Source organism: Onychomys torridus, chromosome 18, assembly GCF_903995425.1.
Source record: "Onychomys torridus chromosome 18, mOncTor1.1, whole genome shotgun sequence".
Classification (NCBI taxonomy): Eukaryota; Metazoa; Chordata; class Mammalia; order Rodentia; family Cricetidae; genus Onychomys; species Onychomys torridus.
Genome location: NC_050460.1, coordinates 52,884,241 through 52,907,549, shown reverse-complemented (window position 1 = coordinate 52,907,549; position 23,309 = coordinate 52,884,241).

Genomic DNA, 23,309 nt, shown 5'->3' with positions numbered 1-23,309 from the left:
AAGAAATCTTTTTTTTCCCCTCAAGACAGGGTTTCTCTGTGTAGTTTTGGTGCCCACCCTGGATCTCACTCTATAGACCAGACTGGCCTCAAACTCACAGAAATCCCCCTGCCTCTGCCTCCCAAGTGCTGGGATTAAAGGCGTGTGCCACCCACCGCGCAGTGAGGAAGCAATCTTCGTGCTGGAGAGTTGGCTCAGTGGGCAGGAGCTCTTACTGTTCAAGCATGAGGACCCGAGTTCAGACCCCTGGGACTCATAAAAAGCTGACTCTGGCCCTGTGTGTTCCTATAGCCCTAGTGCCATGTGTGTGGGGTGGAGACAGAAGGATCCTTGGCTCTTACTGACATTAAGGAGGATACTCAGTGTCCTCTCCTGGCCTCCATGCGTTCATGTAGACACATATACTTCCACAGAAGTTCACATATACCGAGAATACACAGGAACATACAAAGAAATTATCCATCAGGTCACAGGATGTACAAGTATCTTACTTTGCTTATACAAGTAAACATGTTATAGAATATTGAGCCAATACATAAAATATTCCATTACCCTACTATAGCTTCAAATGTTTTGTAGTATCTCCCTGGTCTTAATAAGACCTCAAAGTTGGACATTTTTTTAAATATACTGCCTGTGTTATTTCACATGTAAGCAGTTTTCATCTTGCCCATGTGTACCATTATGTTCTTTTCATGTCTGTAGAGTAATCCATTGCTTCATACACGCCAGCCTTAGAAGCCATGTCTGTGGTCTGATGGACATTCACCTTGACACAACTAGAAATTATGCCCCAGGGCTTGTGTGTGTGTAAATAACTGATGCTCCTCTTTGAGAAGGATGGATTCTTAGCCACATGTTATCTGTGCAAAGAGTAGAAACATCTATTTCTTGATGCTCTAATAATGTGCAACGAGGCTTGCCCATTACAAAGCCCTGGCAGTTCTATTGGGGCAATCTTTGTATTTTAGGTCACTACTGTGTCACGAGGACTTTGCCTTGCCTGTGGCCAGAGTGGCAGGGTCTACCTCAGTCTTTCGTGCACACGGGCCCCGTCTTTGCTGGGTTTTGAACCAGCAAATCAATGAATGGCTCTAACCCCCTCTTGATGGGTTGTCAACTCATGTCCCACCATCTGGATGCAGTTTATTTTCTGTATACTGTGATGCTGGCAAGATCTGGGAAGTAATTTAGACAGAGGGTGTACTTCTGTGCTCGAGGTTTGCTGAAGTTGGAGGGTTGCCCTGAGAACATGATCTACAGCGTCTGTGTGATGTTTGGGGCTTTGCTTCCTGGACCGATGTCCACCAGTGTTTCTGCAGACTCCCCTCCGAAAAAGGCAAAGTTATCGCCTGTGGTGGAAGGAGTTTCCCATACTTTTTATCTCTGTGCAGTAGGCGGCTGACCCTGGGCCAGGATGCTTGGCTGCCTGACGCTGTTCTCTGTGAGCTTCGGATGAACAACAGAGGTTTGTGTTCAACTTGAACTGAATCTTGTTGTTATCGCTGTGGTGACTTTTTTTCTTTGTAAAGGGAAAACATAATTTTAGTTTAGATCAATGTTTGATTTGGGATCCAGCCAACCTGAACTATAAACATTTGAAATGGAGACTTTAGACTAGTATCATTGATGAGTACTGTGTAGAGGAGTGCTCGGTACTCATTCTGAGTACTGTATGGAGGAGTACTCAGTCAGTGCCCATCCTGAGTACTGTGTGGAAGAGAACTTGGTACCTTCTCTGTTTTCATATTTTCTTTACATCATTCGGTTTAATCACTGTCGTGAAGTAGGAATTGTTTCTTTTTTTCATTTTTTTTCCTGAAGTGATTTCTAAGTTTAAATGAAATTTCTGTTAATATCTTTTCCCCCCAACATAATATTTTTATTGATTGTTTGGGAATTTCACATAATATACCCTGATCACACTCACTTCTCAACTCTCCCAGATATGTCCGCCTACCCTGTGGCCTCTCCATCCCAACACACTTAAATAAATATATAAAAAAAGAGAAAGAAAACAAACAAAAAGCACCCCCTCAAAAAAAACCCACAAAAAACAAACAAACAAAAAAAACCCCACAAGTCCAATTTGTGTTGCCCATACACTCACGGGCAAACTTGAAGACCTGAAATTACCTGTCCACAAACACACAGAAGTGTTCAAGTCAGAATTCAAAGCTAGGCTCATGTGATCCCCATGTCTTTGCTCCTGTGGCCCCTTGTAATGCTATTTTTTCCCCCCAGTTTTTCAAGACAGAATTTTTCTGTGTAGCTTTGGAGCCTGTCTTGGAACTCTTTCTGTGGACCAGGCTGGCCTCGAACTCACAGAGATCCCCCTGCCTCTGCCTGCCAAGTGCTGGGATTAAAGACGCATGCCACCATGGCCAGGCCCCAATGCTATTTTTCACAGGTTTCACCTCTCCTTCATGCTTGCAGTCTAGGGATGTGAAGATTGACTGGCCGTGTCCCCCAGAGGTAAGATGGACGTAGGTGATGGTATTCTTGCTATCCAGCTTACTGTAAAATAGAGATGAGCGCTCAGGCCTTCTGCCTCCCAAGCTAATATTTTCCCACTGTGTTTATGTGGCAAACAGACGGTCATTGTTAAAAGGTCAGTATGAGTTATAGTCCAAACTAGAAAACACAGGCTCATCGTTCTCATTATGTCAAAATGCCCTGTATCACTTGAGACACCTACTTACCCGTGAATCCTTCCAGAGTGACCAACTGAATGTGCTCACACTGGGGGCTGTGTCTATACTGGGGACCTTGCTTGACTGGATCTCCACGGTCAGGACATAGCAAGTCTCAAGATGAGGTTTCCTCCAGCCTCCAGCGTAGACCTCAAAGGAGCCAATGTAAATAGTTTTCCGCCTCAGCAGCTGTATTTATGTTGGGCAGCTTCTCTACCTACAATGCCCGTTTACTTCCTTGGAGCTCCTGAACCTGTTTATTTTCAGCCTCCCAGAGGCGTCCAGCTGTTGTGTCCCCTTGACACAGAAAAGAGAACTCAACAAGTCTTCTGGAACTTTCCCCCTGCCCCAAGATCTCAAAGGATATAAACCAAAGGAGAGCTCATCATGTAGCTATTTCCTGAGTGAGACACCAACCTGCTCTCACATAGTTCATCCAAGCCGACCAGCAGATGTCACTGGAAATGACATGGGCATTGGCAATTGCAGAAAAATGAGAAATAGGTGGAAGTGGAGTCAGGTGACTGTGCCTTAATAGGGTATTCCCCTGGGCTGGATGGAGCTCATAGACATTTTGATTGGTGTGTGTGTGTGTGTGTGTGTGTGTGTGTGTACATGCTAATACTTTAAAAATTGAGTTTGGATAAGGATAGCTATTTCTGCCTTCTTTTGAAACACCAGATCTAAAGACACATTTGTCTCTTGAGCATCTGTGGAGCTGTTAGTGCCTTAGCTAACACCTCACCATCTCGCCCCAGTTCTTAGAGCTCTGTGTTCTTCCTGGTGCTGAGGCCAACTCTCAGCTGCCTGTGTCTCCACCTCCCAGCATGGTGTCTCTTCCTGCCATCCATTCCGGTTTTCACTGGGCCCCAGACATGTGAACATCCCCTCCCTATGGGCTTTATCCAGGTCTGTGGGTACAGAGGCTGGTGTGGATGTCACACTGACTGCAAAATGATAAATACTGTGATAGACACTTCCTGAGACCCCTGCCAGGCAGGTGTTAATCTTCCGTTTTTACTAATGGGAAAAGCAAGCTTCAGAAAGTGTATGACCAACTGAAGCCAGCCAGTGAGTGACTAGCAAGGATTCAGAGTCCTCCCCCGACCCCACCCCTGCATGTGCTGCGCCGCCACCCACTCTGGTAAAGCTGGGTCTTAGACCTGCAGTGACCATTGTAGATTCTGAATGAAGCCAGAAGCACAGGGGCTGCCATCTGTAAAGGCAGGGATGGAAAGTAGCTCGTGGTGAAGCAAGGGGAACTGGAAGAAAAGGGACGTGACCTCCTCATCCACAGACATTCTGATGACACTGCACTGTGCTTGTTCCTAAGATGAAAGCAGACCAACCCATCACCAAACATCTGCCTTGTGCTCCCAGGGTAGATGGCAAACCCCAGCCATTGCAGTGTACTAGAAAGCACCCAGGAGCTGCTAGAAAGAGCTAAGCCAGAAGCAGCATGGAGTCCTACAAAAGGGTAACCTGGGTCTATAGATTACAAATGGCCAGAGCGTTTGAAACAGCAATAATAACCACAAATAAAATAAGGAGAAGGAGGAGAAGAAGAAGAAAAGAAGGAGAAAGAAGAGGAGGAGAATAAAAATAAAATAATAATAATAATAATAATAATAAGAATAAGAAGAAGAAGAAGAAGAAGAAGAAGAAGAAGAAGTCAAAGACCAAAGCACTTGAAGACTTGGCTGTTTGTTGACAGAGCTTCTAGTGTGTCCCGTGGCATCTGCATGAGCATCCTCGGAGAGGAAGGTGGTGTGTTCAGATGACGGAAAGGGGCTAGGCGTGATGAGAAAATGCATCCTGTCCCAGAAGGGAGGAGTTTGCAGGATTTGAGAGTAGGGTCTGGAGGAAGGGAAGAGGAGAGGGAGGAAAGGAGAGAGAGGGGAGGAAAGGAGGGATAGGGAGAAGAAAGGGAAGAGCAAAAGACAAGCATGCTTCCCGAGTCACTGATCTGTGCAGCCTGTGCCAAGCATGAGTTTCACAATGCAGCCCTCAGTTCCTCCCCAAGGGAGAAGGTGTCCCGAGGCACAGGACACTCTGGCCACTGCTTTTACTATAAACCACGAGTTGTCCCTTTCTCTGACCCAGGAGTCTTGTGTTTTCCATGGGAAGACCAACAAGTTATCTTGCAAGGAAGAGTATCTTAGACTCCACATAGTACTTAGAGAAATTTTATTATTCAATTTGTGTGTTGTGACTCTTCATGTTTATTCCACTGTTGTTGTTTAAATCTCAGTCTGTACTTGGGATAGTCTGCCTTATTGCTGGGGTTAAGTCCCATTTGAAAGCATCTCTTTGGTTCTGAACACTCAGTTTTATTTTATTTCTCAGTGATAATGATTCATCTGGATTATTAGTCAGGGTTCTTTAAAGGAACAAAACATATAGAATTAGCATCTATCTATCTATCTATCTATCTATCTATCTATCTATCTACCTATCATCTATCTATAGATGCACATGTATACTAATACATACATGCACACATGTATGGGATTTATTAGAGTGATTTGCAGCCTGTGGTCTGAGTGTCTCCCAGTGGAAAGGCCAAGAATCTGGTAGTTGTTCAGTCCCTGAGGCCGGATGACTCAGCACTCCCAATATGGTGCTAGAGTCTCAGGCCAGCACTAGGGATCTGCCAGTCTTCAGTTTACCTCAGAATCCTGAAGAAGTAGGCTCTAATACCAATGAAGGAACGCTGCAGCAGCAGGATGGATGAACTTGCCAGTGAGAGTGAGGGCAAGCAGGTGAAAAGCACAAGCTTCCTTCCTTCATGTCCTTTTATGTGGGCTGCTACTAGATGATGTGAGCCACATTTAGAGTGGGTCTTCCCATCTCAAATAACCCAACCAATAAAAAAACCCCTCACAGGTGCGCCCAGCTGCTTGGGTTAATTCCAGACAGAGTCAGATTGACAACCAAGATTGGCCATCACACCACCCCAAGGCTTACCAAGCACATTTTATTCACCCTGCTCTCAGAAGTTCTTTTGTGTAATGCGATCTTCCTTGAACCCCAACTCTCTTATTCATATTAACAGTGGAGATTAAGTTAAAATGTAGCTGTAAAACCATCTAGTACACAAATGCCCTCAGCTCTCCATGACAGAATCCTACCAAAAAGCACAATAGGAAGGAATCATTCTGACTTCAGAAGTTTCTGTCTTTGGCCACTTAGCTGTGTTGCTTCTGGACTGCTCCATCACCTCCAACAAGCTGCGTGTTTGGGGAGCCCACTTCACATCTAAGCTACAACAGAAAGCCATTGATGGCGATAAGCCACCTCTGGAATGCTGGGAACTTCATTCAGAGCACAGATTCTCTAGACCTCACGCCCGGAGAGTCAGAACCAGCGGGTTAAGGCTGGGGCCAGAAATCAGACAGATTTTCCCAAGTCCAGCTGATTCTGGTGCATCTGGGTCTTGTTCTCCTTAAGAAACTTTGGTTGTGGGGTAAAGGGAAACTCGGTTACAGAGGCACCTCCATGCCTAGTCCTTGCTCACACCCTACACTACATCATGCATTCACTTCTGTTTCACGTTTTATGTTATCCCTTTCTTCCTATGTAGACCAACCAACCTCAACTCCTCCACTAGCTTTGGAATCTCCTTCTCTAAGTCAGGGTTGTGGTTTCTCTTTTCTCCCAAAGCTTGCTATGCACACCTTTTCATTTACTTTTACTACCTTTCAATAAAACTATGTATATATGGGCCTCTGTTTAGCGTCAGTCTGTAAAGTCCTTAAAGGGAGCTAACTGATGCATTACTCTTCATATAAGACGCCTTTTTACAGGACATTGTGGTATCTGCCTCATTGGCACCGAACTTTAACATTAGTTTTTGTTGAATGAATTAAAGAAAAGGAATAAACATGTGAGTCAAGTTATTGATTTCCAAATAGCATTTTCTATCAAATCCCATTAAAGGTTTATTCATTTTCCTAAAAATATTTCCTATCAGATGAATCCAGAAATACGAGAACAACAGAAAATTACCTTTGAAGGTCAAGAGCAACTAACATGATTTTTCCAGGCCTCTTTATTTTGCAGAGAAGGAAGCCACAGCCCAGGGAGGGTGAGTGGTTTGCTCAGTAGCACACAGCATCCTGGCTGTAGAGGGTGCAAGCTCCGACGTTTGGCTTAGTCCCATGTGCTTCCAACTGACTGTGTCCTTCCCTTCCACTGAATTAGGTGCCAACCCCAAATGTCCACACCCTGACCTCCACTGGACTCACTAGGTGTTGATCACAGAGTTACTTCCTATTTCCTTTACATAAATTTGCCTAGTGTACTTATCCAATCTCTCTCTATAAATATATATATGTATACATATATATGTATATATACACAAACATATATATATATATATACACAAACATATATATATATATATACATATTTAATGTCTGTATTTCCCAACTATTTACTATTTGCAGTTTTGTTTTCAAATACAACAAATCATATCTGCCTTCTCATCTTTATAGAATGATCTCTGACCAGATAGATTTTCCTAGAGACTGTCTCATTCGCTAGTATTTAGGGGAAGGAAATACGATATATTAGCCGTATCCTTGGTCTCACAAACTCATCCAAAGTACAATCATCTCCATCTGTGTTTCCTCTTTCACTTATTTAATCAGATGTGGAAAATATTTAGGATCCTATCAAGTCCTCAGTTAAAATTGGCGTACATGATAAATGGCATGGGGGTGTTTAATGTGCCTTCCGACGGAAACCTCTATCTTTGCCCAGCGGCCTGACTATAGTTTAATAAGAGAAAGGCCTTTTGAATAACTCTTGCGCAATATGAGGCCCAAAGCAGGTCTATGAATAATTTATCAGACCAGGATCTTGTTTCTGTTTATGAATTATATTCTGGAGGCCTCTGGAGCTAGACCTGAGCCATAGTGACTGAGACCCAAGAAGTTCCAGCTTGGATGCAGAGCGAAATGTTGCTGCAACTCTTCAAATACAGAGCCAAGTTCGGGGTGGGGGGGGGGTTGTCAACTTCTTGTGTTGTATCCAAAGGTTTTCAATTATCAACAAAAGATAGCATACCGACCCAATGACTCCTCGTGGATTCCAGTGAAGGATTCCAGGAAACCATAGCCGTGTGGGCGTAAGAGGTCTGAAGTAACAGGAATCAGTGAAAATTTCAAGTGTAAATACACAACTGAGATCATTTACATATTACAGACAAACACACCCCACTGAACTGACTGTATGATCCACAGGAAAACAGGGACTTCTGGGCCACCTCCCAGCCCGGATCTCAGTCTTTGTAAACTAGCTGAGCTCCATCGCGTCTCTGATTTTGCAACAGGCATTTCCAACAGCCTGTTTGCTGCATGTGTCAAGAAAGTTGAAACCCCAGTGCCTCTTGCGCAAGCCAGTCAGATGTAAAATACCACTGAGGATGCCCTGCTCACCCCTTGGCCGTGGTGTGAAAGCAACCCTGTCTTGCTGAGCCTGAGTCGGACCCCTTCATTCCTAGATAACTCCTGTTCATTCTTTAAAAAGGTCATTTATTTTTAGAGTGAGTCTGCAATCTGTAAACACCAGCAAAGTGAGGAGGGAAAGATTCATGCATCCCCAGCAGAACCCAGGCAGGCTGTCTTACGGAAAATCGCCTCTGGGTATAAAGGCACTTCTGACTGTCCAGATCCTGTGGCCACACACACACCACCAACTTCATTTGTCCAGCCCGCTAGCAGAAACGATGGAGGCCATCTATGGAGTGGCAATACTTTCACCTTGTCTTCCCTAAGTGTGACTGACATTATGTCACTCAATTTTAATTGGCTCTTCACCACGTGTCACTCAGTTCTAATTGGCTCTTCACCATTTACAGCATCAACTACACACTTTTTAAAAAAGATTTATTTTATATTCTCTCTCTCTCTCTCTCTCTGTGTGTGTGTGTGTGTGTATGTGTGTGTGTATGTATGTATGTATGTGTGTGTGTGAGAGAGAGAGAGACAGAGACACACAGTGAGAGTATGTGTGTATTTTGCTACATTTGTGTGGTTTAAGCATGGAGTTCCCTCGATCTGGAGTCGCAGGCATTTATGAACCAGCAGATGTGGGTACTGGGACCAAACTCAGATCCTCTGCAAAAGCAGTATGTGCCTTTAAACTTCAGCCCCTCAGCTGCACTCTCTTTAGCTGGCTCTCAGTGATAAAACCGTTCCTCTTCTGCTGCAGTGTGGGTCCTAAGTGGTTCCCAAAAGGTATGTGTGGCAAAAGCTTGGTGCCACCATAGGAAGTAATTGAGAAGGCCAATCAGTTATGGCTGTGACCTCTGGAAATGTGAGCCAAAGCCTTGAAAACATATGTACATGTAACATTATAGAGACCGAGTGATCACACACACACACACCCACACACACACACACACACACACACACACACGCATCTAATAACAATGAAAAGAGAGGTCATGAATTTGAGATCAAGGAAGGGCCTATGGGTTTGGAGGGAGGAAAGAAAAGAAAGAAATGTCGTAATTTTATTATAATCTCAAAAACAAATAAAACTCCCAACCCTTCTCTCTTTCAGCTGATTTATCTCAGTGGTTGGTAAGGTAGTGGAAACCTGTCCAACATATCTGCCCACATGTGACACCATATATGATATATATGGTACCATAGATGGGGATCGTCCCTGGAAGCTCACCCTGAGGCGGGGTACTGTACGTGTGTCAGTTTGTCTGGGCCTTGGTACCCAGTTGTGTGTTCATCCTCCTGGATGTTTCTCACCATGAGTAGCATTCAATCAATGAACTTTGAGTACAGTCCGTGCTTTCCATATGATGTAACGTGTCTCATCCAGTCACCTCAAAGACTTTGCCCAAGTCCCCCATTTAGGGGGTGTTCTCCCTGCTGATGGCTTGGCCTTCAGCCTTGACTGGCAGCCTCATCTCCCCTGCAACCTCAGTATGAGGGCCTTCCCTGCTGTGTGGATTTGCCAGCCTCCATAGTCTTATGAGACAATTCCTTACACACACACACACGAACAAAAACAAAACAAAACAAAACAAGCCAAAACAATAACATCAACAAACCCCTCACATACCCTAATGGCCCAGTTTCTTAGGACAGCCATGGCTATAGACCCAAGTTTTCCTGCTGTATTGTCCTTGTTCATATGACATTACAAATGGGATCGTAACAGAACTGTTTTCTTGAGATAGGGTCTCACCGTGAAACCTAGGCTGGCTTAGAACCCATGATCCTCCTGCTTCTCCCTTCATAGTACTGTGACCACAGATGTGTACAACCATTTCTCTCCCCTGTCCTTTTCTTTCCCTGCGCCCCTGTCCTTTTCTCCCTCCCTCTTTCTTTCTCCCCCAACCCCCCATCTATCTTTCTCCCAAGGAGCAAATCCAGGGTCTTGTACATGCTTGTACAAATGTTCTATCCTTGAGCTACATCCCCTGATCTTAGAATAGAAGTTGTTGAGCACTTACTAAGTGCCAAATACTGGGTGACTGTGTTCCCACTCCACACACATACAAATAGAAATAGATTTATAAAAAACTAGAAACAGCATACTTCATAAAACATTTCATGAAGTGCTGTACCAGCATCAGTGACCAAGGATGTCATTTGTCATATGACAGACATCCAAACTAGAGCAAGTGTTTTGTTTTTAAAAGGAATCTTACATTCACCTCAAAGTGTCGATACATTTCATTTATTATTATTTTTAAAAATTATGTACTTATTTATTTGTCTTGTGTGTTCATGGGAAGATGTACATGCCACTATGCCTGTGGGGGGCAGAGGACAACTTGCAGGTGTCTCTTTGCCTAACATACTGGTCCAGGGGACTGAACTCAGGTCTTCAGATGTGGAATCAGGTGTTCTTTTTTTTTTTTTGAGCTGAGGATTGAACCAAGGGCCTTGTGCTTGCTAGGCAAGCGCTCTACCACTGAGCTTAATACTCAACCCATGTTCTTTTTTTTAATAGTGGATAATAATTTATTTAATACATCAAAAATATATTAATGTTTGTTCTTTAGTTTGATATTAATAGCTGTAATACTTGTATGTTACTCAAGAGGCTTTTTATTAATTAATTTATTTGTTTTACATCCCGATTGAAGCATTCCCTCCGTCCTCTCCTTCCACTCCCCCCCCCCTTCCCCACTTTTCTCTGCTCCCCCCCCAATACACCCCTCTTCCATATTTGCTCAGAAAGGGACAGACCTCCTCTGGGGATCAACAAAGCATGGCGTATCAAGCTGCCGTAAGACTGTAGTCAGAGGATTTCCTGTGTCCCAGCCTGCCAGCAGTTGGGACAAATCTCTCCCACTCACATCCTCCAAGTAAACACACAGAGACTTATATTAATTTTAACTGTATGGCCATGGCTAGCTTTTATACAGTAAATTAGCCCATAACTATTAATCTATGTATCGCCACATGTTCCATGGCTTTACCTGCATCCCATTACATGTTGCTCCTTGGACAGCTGGCTGGTGTCTCTCCCGTTCTTCCTGTCTCTCTCTTTGAATTTCCCACCTGCCTCTAAGCTGCCTTGCCATATGCCAAACGGCCTTTTTTTAAAGCAACCAATCAGAGCAACACATATGTGCAGCATACAGAAAGACATTCCCCCATTATAAGACTAAGCACCTCTGCCTGTATTCAGGTTGGGCAAGTTAATCTAGCATGAAAACTTGGTTCCCAAGCCAGCCAAAGCACCAGAGACAGCCCCTGCTCCCATTGCCAGGAGTCCCACAAACAGAACAAGCTACACAACTGTCACATATATGCAGAGGGCCTAGATCAGTCCCACGCAGACTCCCTAGTTGTCGGTTCAGACTCGGTGAGTTCCCATGAGCCAGGCTAGCTGTTCCTGTGGGTTTTCCTCCGATGTCCCTGACTCCCCTGGCTCCTACAACCCCTTCTCCCTCTCCTCAGCAGGACTCCCCGAGCTTGGCCCAATGTTTGGCCTTGGGTCTCTGAGCCTGCCTCCATCAGTTACTGGATGAAGGCTCTCTGCTGACAACTGGGGTAGTTACCAATCTGATCACAGGCGATGGCCCGTTCAGGCTAGGCATACACTGCTACAGGAGTCTTTTGTTTGCCCACCAAGCCATCTCCCTGGTCCAAGCCTTTATTTTTCAAATCTCATATGTAAAGGATCTAAAATGACATTTATTTATCTGTGTATCTATTTATTTAATTTATTAATTCATTTATTTATTTAATTAATTAATTAATTAATTAATTATAGCTGAGGATCTAACCCAGGGCCTTGCGCTTACTAGGCAAGCGCTCTACCACTGAGCTAAATCCCCAACCCAGTATCTATTTGTTTATTTACTGTGTGGTGTGCATGTGTGTGCACATGCATGGCACATAGGTAGAAGTCAGGGACCAACTTGCAGGCATTGGTTCTCTCCTTTCACCATGTAGTCCCGGGATTGAACTCAGGTTGTCAGCCTCAGCCACAAGCACCTTTACATACTGAGCCATCTAGCCAGCCCTAGATACGTTTTAAGAGGAAGAATCTGAAGTGCTTGAGGACAGTGATTCTTCCGAGGTCAGATGGGAGATCTTCACGCCTTGACCAGGATCTTGTCCCGTCACGCTCCACCATAGCATCACAGAATGAGCCCCCTGGCAGCTGTCTCTTTTCGGGAAAATGAGAAATCAAAAGAGAGCCAGGGGCTTCTTGGGTGGCTAAGCCAGTCCCTGTTGGGACCAGCAGAGAGACTCTGCTTGTGTTTCTGCTTTCTCAGGTCTGTGAAGACTCTGCTTGTGTTCTGCTTTCTCTGGTCTGTGGTTCGGGAATCATGATCATCTTCCGACTGTGGGCGTATCCCAAGAGCGGAAAAGTTTGCATTCTGTGGAGGCTTTAGTTCTTCCACCACTGACTTGTCAACCGTGGGACATATGACTGCTGCTTCTTCAGGCTGAGTGCTGCTGTGGAGCACCCCAGGGAGACACGGAGAAAGAGTGTCCCTGGGACTGGAGTCCCCCTCTGGGGAGAGTGGCTAGAGCCATCTAGCGTGAAAGTTTGGGGGGCTCTCAGGCTGCTGAGGTTGGAGATTGGGAGGTCTGTGGTAGTTCTGGGATTCATTTTTACAATGCAGACAATGAAGCAATTGATTGACTCACTGTTTTCCATTATGATTACATTTCTGTGGTTTTCCTTATGAAACTAAGAGCTGGCGGGGAAGAGGGTACAATGTGGAGGAATGGCCTGGAGCCTTGCCACCTGTGCTGAGGGAAATGGGAAGTGGGGTTTGAAATTAGGGACAGGGAGCTGATGGCCTCTCTCACAGAGACATGGGGAACCTTGGCAGCAACATCCTCCAACTTCACGCAGAGGGACTCAGTTCCCCTGATGGAGAGATGGTGAGTGGTTCAATGTCTCTGGAGCATCTAGTGTGGACCAGACACTGGGCCAGGTGTTGGAGATACTTCAGAAAGCAAGAGAGATGAGTGTCTGTCTTCTGTGAGCTAAAGGCCCAGAGGTCCAATGAAGAAACAAACCTAGAGCCAAAATCCGGCTCGCTTTGGGTGATATTTAAAAAACATTTCACCTTGAAAACTTTCTTCACTTAAGATTTTCCACGTGACTCTGAGGAGCTCCTAGACCATCCGGGAGCTTCTTTAGCTTTCACTGACACAAAGAGGAAGAAGGCGGGGGAGATGGCTCAGTGGGATGCTAGCCACTCAAGTCCAAGGACCCGTGTTTGGATCCTCAGAAGCCATGTAAATCTGCAGGCAGCAACATGTCTGCAGGCCCAACACTCTTATGGTGAGATCGGAGGCAGAGACTGCAGAATCACTGGAAACTTGTGGGCTAGCCTGGCACATGCTAAGTGCATGGGCTAGCCTGGTATGTGCAGAGAGGAATAACAAGAGCCACTGTCTCCAATAAAGTAGAAGGCAAGGTCAGAAACCTGAGGTTGTCCTTCAGCATCCACATGTGTGGCCTGTGCTCACACATTTGCACATTCACACTCTTAGGCTGTAGGTTGTCTTTCTGTACTCTGAATAGATGTTGCTCCCATTGGTTCATAAATAAAGCTGCTTTGGCCCGTGGCAAAGCAGAATAGAGCCAGGTGGGAAATCCAGGTAGAGATACAGGGAGAAGAGAGCAGAATTGAGAGACACCAGCGAGCTGCCCAAGAAGCAGGATGTGAAAGTAGGCCACCGGCTATGTGGTGATACATAGATTGATAAAAATGGGTTAATTTTAGATGTAAGAACTAGCTAGTAATAAGCCTGAGCCGTAGGGCAAACAATTTGTAACTAATGTTAAACCTCTGACTGGTTATTTGGGAATAGGTGGTGGTAGAGATTCATTCGTCTACACTCTAATATCACACATACACACACACAAATATAAATGATCATATATCCTCTCCTTATTATTTATTTACACAACCATATACACCCCAGTCTTAAAGCTTACCAAACTCACAGAATAGGAGCCTTCAGCAGAGAGTAAGTTTCCATATGTCAGTAACTTTTTTTGAACAGTCACTGTAAGATAGCAGGCAATCCCAGGTATACCCTTCATCATTTTGTCTAACAAAGCTGGTGTACTTCTGCAAGCACCTGGTGACCCAGCTTGGTTTTCTTCTCCCTTCCCACTCTCCCTCCCTCCCTCCCTGCTTCCCACCCCCTCTCTCTTCTTTCTTTCTGCCCACCTGCTATCTTTTCAAAGATGTGAGATCTCTTACACCAGCCAGCTTAATAGGAGACAGCAAGGCCATGTAGGTGAACCCTGGAGTTTGAATGGTTAACACACCCTCTCCCTGTAGCTGCCCCGCATTATAAAATCTCTGTTTTTTCCAAATGAGAATTATTCCTGTGTCAAGATTTTATTGAACACAGTGGGGATGTGAACACTGGATGATAGCCACCAGTGTATTGGGCAAACAGGAATCTGGCATCAACCCCCAGTGGAGGCTAGGGCAAGAGGGGAAAAATGGAAAATGCCATGACTATGCTTGACAAGTGTAGATTAAGAGGAGGGAGAGAGGCCTAGTCCTTATCAGAGCAAATAGTGTTATCTCCTGGCTTGCATGGGAACGCCCAATATTAACCCACCCGGACCCCAGAAGATATTTCCTCATGGCTGAGGGATCGAATTCCTCTGGCAGCTGAGTTTTAAGGACAGGAATGTGGGTCTAGGCCCCCTGCCTTGTTAAGAGAGAGAATGTGGGAAATACACGTTTGGTCTTTTAATTCGCTGATGTCTGACTTTGTCTTTCTCTCAGCTTGCAGGAAATTAATTCGAAATAATTACTTGCAGACAGTAAGAATATGTTAAAAGATTTATTCCAATTTTATTTATGTGTGTGGGTCACATGCGTGCAAGGTGGTGGGTCCCTTGGAGAGAGTTAGTTACAGGAGGCTGTGAGCTGCCCAATGTGGGGTGCTCAGAACTGACCTCTTGTTCTCTGAAAGAGCAGCAAGTGTTCTTAACTGGTGAGCCATCTCTCTAGCTCCAAAGATACCAAAAATGGTTGACTATACATTTAAACATTGCACAAAGTACATTGAGGATATAATTTCAGTAAATAAACATGTTACATATTCAATAAATAAACATGTTGCATATTCTTTTTTGAAACATTTTGCTCTATTGACAAATAGTAACAATACACGTCTTCCTCCTATGCAACATAATGTTTTGAATCATATACATGGTGTACAAAGGTGAAATTTAATGAACTGGCAAATGTGTTATCTTGTAGTAATTTTTGTGGGGAGAGCATATGACATCCAGTGGTGGGTGACTCTTCTTGGAGAAATGTAAACAAATGTACAAGTGTCTACTCACCTCAGATAGGGCAACAGTGGCAGGCCAAAGGCAGGTTCTGTCCAAGTCTAGCTTGGGAACCAATGAGTTCATTGGATTTATTTCTAGAAGCAAGGGCAAGGGGTTGCAGGTACATAGGGTGCCTTAAACAGTCACATCATGAAAAGTCTCATCCCAGCCTCCATAAAACAGGCCTATATGAGTTAGGTGGTTGTGGTGCACATTTTACATCCCAGCCCTTGGGAGGCAGAGGCAGGCAGATCTCTGAGTTTGAGGCCAGCCTGCTCTACAGAGTGAGTTCCAGGACAGCCAGGACTACACAGAGAAATCCTTTCTTGAAAAAAATTTGGACTGCATCAATGTCTGTTGGGCATTTTTTTTTTTTTATTAATGATTGATGTGGGAGGGCCCAAGCCCACTGAGGATGGTATGACCCTGGGCTGGTGGTCCTGGGCTGTATAAGAAAGCAGGCTGAGAGCCATGGAGAGCAAGCCAGTAAGCCACAATTCTCCATGGCCTCGGTTTCAGTTTCTGCCCTGGCTCTCCGGTGATGGACTTTGACCTGAGAGTTTTAAGTGAAATAAACCCTTCCCTCCCCAAATTGCTTTTGGTCATGGTGTTTTATCACAATAGAAACCTGACTAAGACACTTTGTAAGTTCCTTTCTCAGAAGCTGTTGAATCATGGTGGGTTTATGCTGTCGGCCTTTTTGAACCCCCTTTTTCTTTTTCTTTTAATGTCTCTTTCTTTCTTTTTTTCAGTTTTGAACTTCCTATCTTTTCTTCTTGGCTTTCCCCTCTTCCTTCTCTTTAGGTTGCTGTTAAATGTGAACTAGCTGTCTAAATGTGTTCCACATGGGATAGACTTTCTAGTTCTGCTGCTCTCTGTAATTCAATCTGAATAGTTTCTATTCATCTGCCTTTTTAAAAAAATGTATTTATTTATTGTTGGTTTGAGAATTTCATATGAGAATACAATGTATTTTGATCAAACCCACCCCGCTCTCTCTCCTCTAGCTCACCCCACCCCTCCCACTTTCTCTCCCAACTTCATGTGCCTTTTCTAAAACCCACTGATTCTGCTCAGTGTTGCCATTGGGTGCATGGGTGTGGGGTCCAGGGGCCACGTCTGAAGAACACTGATTCTCCCTCTCCCAGCAGAAGCCATCAATTGTCTGTAACTCCTCAGCTAGAGATGGTGATCCATGAGTTCCTCCCCATCCATGTTTGGATTTTGACAGGCTTGATACAGTCATAGATGCCTTACATTCTTGTGTACAGCTTTCTGGTCATGTCCAGAAAACACTGTTTCATAGAAGCCCTCTACCACCCCTGGCTCTTACAATCTTTCTGTCCCCTGTTCCATGATCATCCCTGAGGCTTTCAGGGAGGGGTGTGAAATAGATTCCCATTTAGGGCTAAGCACTCTTATGGAATTTCATTCCCTGAAGTTGGACAATTGTGAGTCTCTGTTAATCACCATCCACTGCAGAAAGAAGCCTCTTTGATGAGAGATGTGCTAATCACAGGCATAAAGGTAAGTATTTGGGGTGCAATGTAATACCATGTCCATTTAGCTGGTTAATATTAGTAAGCCCTCCCCCTAGGGAAAATTAAGGGAAATGGCTTGGCATGATCTTGCATTGGCTCCAAAGGGCAGCATCTCTAGTGAGACATGTTCCCCACAGTGACCTCCGGAAGGAAGATGGGGCATGGATATGTGGATGCTAGCACTGGATCTTTAGACCTCCAAGCTGAAACTGGAATGCCTGCAGAAACCAGAAAAGGGCCATGGGTGGGTGGGGGAGTAGAATACAAGTAATATGAATAAGAAAATGGAATAGGGGGTGGAGAGGTGGGAGAGAGGAAGGCAGGATAGAGGAGGGCAGTGGAGAGGGATGACTTATACTGAGAGAACCATATGGAAACCTAGTACTGTTAACTGGTTCCAGCTGTGGGCCCTTGGCCAGTTAAAAGTAGTAGATATGATGAGTTCCACCTTTTGTAGCAGATCTGAAATATAGTTTTGTTTTTGTTTTACCCCCCAAACATTGATGGTATCATTGCAGCAGTGGGCAGGCTCCGCTGGGACGGTTGTTATTACAGTGTGCATTACTGCAGTGGGCAGGCTCTGCTAGGATGGTTGTTATCATAGTGTGCAGTGCTGCAGTGGGCAGGCTCCGCTGGGACAGTTGTTATTACAGTGTGCATTGCTGCAGTGGGCAGGCTCCACTGGGACGGTTGTTTTCACAGTGTGCAGTGCTGCAGTGGGCAGGCTCCCCTGGGATGGTTGTTATCATCATGTGCATTGATGCAGTGGGAAGGCTCCCCTGGGACATTGTTATTACAGTGTGCAGTACTGCAGTGGGCAGGCTCTGCTAGGATGGTTGTTATCATAGTGTGCAGTGCTGCAGTGGGCAGGCTCTGCTGGGATGGTTATTATCATAGTGTGCAGTGATGTAGTGGGCAGGCTCTCCTGGGACGGTTGTTATTACAGTGTGCAGTGCTGCAGTGGGCAGGCTCTGCTAGGATGGTTGTTATCATAGTGTGCAGTGCTGCAGTGGGCAGGCTCCGCTGGGACGGTTGTTTTCATAGTGTGCAGTGCTGCAGTGGGCAGGCTCCACTGGGACGGTTGTTATCATCATGTGCAGTGCTGCAGTGGGCAGGCTCCACTGGGACAGTTGTTATTACAGTGTGCAGTGCTGCAGTGGGCAGGCTCTGCTAGGATGGTTGTTATCATAGTGTGCAGTGCTGCAGTAGGCAAGCTCCACTGGGATGGTTGTTTTCATAGTGTGCAGTGCTGCAGTGGGCAGGCTCCGCTGGGATGGTTGTTATTACAGTGTGCAGTGCTGCAGTGGGCAGGCTCTGCTGGGATGGTTGTTATCATCGTGTGCAGTGCTGCAGTGGGCAGACTTTGCTAAGACAGTTGTTATTGTAGCTTGCAGGATTCATGGCTGAGTAAGACTGTTGGTGATTTCCTCCCCCAGGAGTGTGCATATACTGTCTGGCACCATGAAAACTAGCCAGTAGGAACGGAGCTTCCAGATCAGTACCCGCTGCATTTCTCCACATTTTGTGATTCAAGTATCTGATGTTTTCAACAATGGTGTCCCGCTGTCAAGTTTTGGCGGGTAGCCAAGAGCAATGGTAATAGTCTATGTTCTTTCAGGGATCTGTGGGACCCTATTAACTATAAATCAAAGGGAAGTAACCCACTTCCTGGCACTGGGCTTTTATTTGGTAGCCTATGACATCTTGGACCCATATAAAGTTGCTCCATTTAAACTCTCTCTCCTGTGTGTGTGTGTGTGTGTGTGTGTGTGTGTGTGTGTGTGTGTGTAACTGTCTATATACATATGGAACTGAACAGAAAGTTCTAGAAATGCATAGCAGAAGCTTCAGTGAAGACAGGCTCTTCCCTCCCACCTCCAGTTTCCAGGTTATTTTTTTCTGTATGTATATTTATTTACCTATTTCAAAATGATGGAAGACACAATAGTATCCACCTCATAGGACTGGTGGAGTAATTAAATAAAGAAAATCCACATGGGTAGAACTTCATAAATCATAGTCATTATTATCATTCCTACAGAAATTTCAACAGATCTTTAACCGTTTGGTCTTATGTTTCTCTGGAGTACTAAGGCTTGAGCTCAGGTATCACAAACACAGCTCAGCAGGTAAACCCCCTTGCTGCTCAAGTACTAGGCACAGAAAGGCAGATGCACAAAGAGAGCCTATAATCCATCTCAGTTATGGGAAATGGAGGTCTAGACGGGAGAATCCTGGAAGCCCACAGGCCAGTCAGCCTGGAGGACTAGCAGAAAACTGAGGTCTGTCTCAAGCAATTGGGTGGTAAGGACTGAAATCTAAGGACTTCAGTGATCCTTTGTCACATGTTGTGGAATGTTCACATTCACACATATACACATAATACACACACTTATATACACATTCACACACACATTTACACATTCACACATACGCACACATATACACACACATTCATATGCACACATGCACACACACACTCACATACATACATTCAAATACCTACATACTCACACACTCACATACACATACACACAAACACACACAAGTCATAAAACAGCAGCAACCTAGCCAATCTGGCCTGCACCCTGTTTTTTATTAATAATTTATCACAACCTAGCCATTAATTAATGTATTCTTCTGGTGGGCACAGTAAGGGCTCAGAAACTGTGACAGAGAATATGGGACCTGAGGGTAAGTCTGATAACCCTGTTCTATATGGTTATATTTTAAAAAAATTTACAGTAAATAAATAGTTTTGTATATGGATATAATCCAGCACACTGATGTCTTTCTCTAACTCAAAAATGTACACATGAGACAAGATGACTCCCCATTTGGGATTTTGTAGAATTCTTCTGCCACCATGTGTCTCCTGGAGTCCAGATTGTTTGCCATTGGTTTTTAGTTCCATAGACTTCAAGAGAAGAAAGGCAGAAACCAGCCCTGTGATGGTTACAATGTAGCTGTGGCTTATCACCCATGAGAGGTGTCTTGTTCCAGAGAGGAGATGACAGGTTCTGTTGGCCGGCAGCTGGTGATCACTGGGTCACCTCTTAGAGGACTGAGCAATATTGTTGCACTTTGGCTGCCCCCTACCCGGCCCCCCCACCCCGCTTCCGTCCTGTGATAATTTTCTCTTCCCCAACCTCCTGCTTCTGTCCTGTGATAATTTTCTCTTTTCCCCAGTGACTACTATCAACCTGCCTCCTCTCCCAGTGGACTCCCTTTCCCAGTGCTTTCTTGACCCTAGACTCCCCAGATCCTCTTTCCCAACTCTGAAGTGTCCCAGCCACCCTCCCATCACCAGGTGTAACCCTCTAGGCAGAAGCTCTGGGAAGGCCTGTGTTCCACGGTACCAGGGAGGACCAGGGGGCCACAGAAACAGAAATGCCAGCCATTCTCCATGGCCTTTGAAGTTCAGGGTTGGGAAACAGGGGAGGGTGTGTATATGTGTGAATGTGTATGTGTGTGTATGTGTGAATGTGTATGTATGTGAATGTGTGTGTATATGTGTGAATGTGTATGTGTGTGAATGTATGTGTCTATGTGTGAATGTGTATGTGTATGAATGTGTGTATATGTTTGCAGTTCCCCAGGGGAATATGGGAAAACAGTTGGGGGTCAATTGGTCTAATTCCCATTTTGAATCAGCCCCCAACCCTAGCTCGTCATTCATTTTCTCTGAGCCTCAGTTTATATTTGTAAAATGAAGAAAGTAATTCTTTTTTTTTTTTTTTTTTTTTTTGTGGAGCTGAGGATCGAACCCAGGGCCTTGCACTTGTGAGGCAAGCACTCTACCACTGAGCTAAATCCCCAACCCGAAAGTAATTCTTTAAAAAATTATTTTACTTTGTATGTGTGCATGTGGAGGTCAGAAGGCACCCTCGGGTATAATTTCTCAGGAGCCGCCCACTTATTTTTGTTTGTGCATTTTTGATGATATATTTTCATTTTATTTTATTTTATTTTATTTTATTTTAGAAACAAGGTTTCTCTGTGAAGCCCTGAATGTCCTGGAACTAGCTCTGTAGACTAGGCTCACCCCAAACTCAGATCCGCCTGCCTCTGCGTCCCAAGTGCTGGAATTAAAAGAGTGCGCCAGCACACCCAGCTCAGCGATGTATTTATTAAGGGAATACTATTTAATATTAAAAAGGAAAAATAGCTTATATCTACAGTAGTATTGATGAATCTAAAAAAGATTACATTTTGCCAAAGACAGGCTCAAGAGAATATATACAAATGATATAATTACATTTATACAGAATTCTAGATCAGGCAATATGAAGATTATGGAGTAAAGGTATTTGTGAGCCACCTAACATGGGTGCTGGGAACTGAACTTAGGTCCTTTGGAAGAGCATCCAGCACTCTCAACTGCTGAGCTGCCATTTCCCCAGCCCCGTTCCCTGGTTTAAGTTTATACTCTTTGTGACAGTTCATGCACACACTCATTTTACCTCTGGTCTTCCTGAGACTCCCATTAATTCCCCGTTTCTTCTGAGCCCGAGGAAACAAAGGAGTATTCTCAGCTTGCTTCCTACGCCTTTCTTTCTTGAAGTGAGGATGCCCAGGGCCAGCACAACCCAGGAGCTTCCAATTCTAGCACCACCTCACACACCTCAAACCCTCCCTCAGGGTCCATCTCCACACAAGGAAGAGTCTTAGGTCTGCGATGTGGTGGTGCATTCTTGTCATCCCAGCCCTCAGAAGGACGGCTGCCACACTGAGGCTATAGAGCGAGTGGGAACCCAGCCTGGAATGCATAGTGAACCCCTGACTGAAGACAAAAAGACTAATTATAAGTAAGCACAGAAGTCTGTGGTAAAATAGCCGTGTCCAGGGAAAGGAAGCTGTAAGGAATTTTGTGTTTTTCTTGCTTTTATTCTGTTTCTAAAAGTTTGAGTAGCATAGGTATATATATATAAGTGAGCGAGGCAGAGCCTCGTGGAACTTTACCTCACAGAGGCAACCACGGGGGGTGGGGGAGGACAGTTGAGTGACTGTTTATCTAGATGGGGTTTTGTTTTTGAACGCTGCTAAATCCTTGAGCTTGATAATAATGAAGTCTAGTACAGAAGTTCTGGTCTCCCCACAACCTCCAAAGCCTTGGGAAATACCAAGACCCATTCTTGGGAATCAGCCAGAACCTCCACTAAATGCTGCTCTCTCTCTGTCTCTCTGTCCTTAATTTATTATGTATATAGTTCCGTCTGCATATATGCCTGCAGGCCAGAAGAGGGCACCGGATCTTATTATAGATGGTTGTGAGCCACCATGTGGGTATTGGGAATTGAACTCAGGACCTCTGGAAGAGCAGCCAGTGCTCTTCACCTCTGAGCCATCTCTCCAGCCCCAATGCTGTTCTTTCTTAAAACAAATACTAAAAATATAAGAAAGCATTCTTACTCCACGGACTGTTTTGCTTAGTGACTACCATTCCTACTGTGTTTCTTAGACTGTTTTCTAGGTAAACTAAGTGGACTGCAGGTCTAGGTAAAACATGGCTGCTGTGGCTCCATATTGAAATTCAGCTACCATTTGAAACATGAATCCAGCTTTGATCACACAGCTTGAAAATAGATAATGCTGACTCATGGGTGGGAAGACCAGAAAGGGGACCGGAGTTGGGGCAGAACCCAGGAGTGCTCTGGCTTAGGGGTGAGTCACTCCGATGCTATTCTGTAGTATTGTAGTAGATCTTTAGTTTTTATATGTGTGTACGTCTGTGCAAGTGTGTGCCACCTGTGTGTGTGGGTTTCCACAGGAGCCAGAAGAGGGTGTTGCATCTTTCTGAAGCTGGAGTTACAGCCCTTGTGAACGGTGTTGAGTGAATTCTGGGGACTGAACTCAGGTCCTTTGGAAGAGCAAGTGCTCTGAAGTGCTGAGTCATCTTTCCAGCCTGGAATTGTAGCAGATTTTGTCCACAGGCAGGAATGGATGTGAGCGGGGAATGGAAGACAGAGCTTCCTCCCCCCAAGTTATCTATGAAAAAAGAAGTTGAGTTTAGGGCTCAAATTGACACAAATGTAATACAGCAGAACCACAAAAGTGTGGAAGGATAAAGCTGAGAACTGGGATCGCTTGGCTGCTTGCCAGGGCAGACATACAACTGTTCCCAGGCATCTCTGCACAGCCGCTACTCTGTAACTTTGACTCATGAGGGATGTATTGCACCGAGAGCTGGACATTACTCCAGATGTTAATGCTCTTGTCTCTTGGCTTGTCCAGCTCACTTTGTCAGCATCTCAGTGTCTAG